The sequence below is a fragment of the Orycteropus afer genome, unplaced genomic scaffold, assembly GCF_000298275.1.
Source record: "Orycteropus afer afer isolate SDZICR_OR568_19922 unplaced genomic scaffold, OryAfe1.0 scaffold00006, whole genome shotgun sequence".
In the NCBI taxonomy this organism is placed as follows: Eukaryota; Metazoa; Chordata; class Mammalia; order Tubulidentata; family Orycteropodidae; genus Orycteropus; species Orycteropus afer.
The window spans coordinates 21,514,068-21,515,054 of NW_006921593.1; positions in this window are offsets into that span (position 1 = coordinate 21,514,068).

Sequence of the window (987 nt, forward strand, 5' to 3'; positions counted from 1 at the left end):
ACAGGCTCCTCTCTAGCCCTGGGGACTTGGCCCGCATGGTCTTTGACAGGACAGTCTTTGACAACAGGCCCTGCTACCCTCGGGGAGAAGTCTGGCTAAGTGAGATCTGACACCGAGAAGGAATGAGCCCTAGGGGAGTTTTTGGGACTTAACTGTTCATATCGCTCAACAGGAACTGGTGATGTTACGGTCTTAGTAACGGTTCTCCTGAACAGAGGGGAGTGGGAATTTAGTAACCCAGTCAGTGCGCAGGGCTCCCGGGGGAGAAAGTGGAACAGAACACGAGCGGCCTCAGCGTTTGCAGGCAGGGCAGGGTGGCCTCAGGGAACAAGACCGACCACCGACCTACCACCTGAGCACTTGCCCTCTGCGGTTTTTGTCCTTTGGGCCGCTCTAGAGCCAGAGAAGCCCCGCTGGGCCTGTAGCCTGAAGGACCTGGTGTCGCTGGGAGCAGGGGTGGGGTGCTGCTGCCTCCGTACCTGACCGCTTTTCTGAAAAGCCTGCGGTAACGCATGGCCGGGGCCCTGAGGGCAGGGCAACAGTTAAAACTGCTCAATCGAAGCCCCGTGTCTTTTCAAAGACACTCTTGGCTCCTCAGGGAAAACGATTCTGCTACCGGCGACTGCACCTGACGCTGCAGTTATGGCGTGCCCGCAGCCCTGTGCCGCCCCAGTGCTTGAAGCCCGGGGCAGACACAGCTGCAACCCAAGACCCCGCTCCCCAGGCTGGCGCCTCGGTGGAGGAAGCCCTGGGAAGGATGGTGTCTCTCTGCTCCTCGCAGCCAGATGGCAGATGGCAGAGGGGAGGTCCTCTGCAGCGAGATGGTCAAGGGCAGATAACTGGGTGAGCGCCTTCTTCCGGGGAGGTCTAGCCTGGAATTATTAAGTGCACCCGAGAAATACACAGCTTCTGCCCCGAATTCAGGGGTTGGCACCTTGCAGAGCAGTCGCGGCGCAGCCTAGAAACCAGAACAGGAAGGCTTGTCTG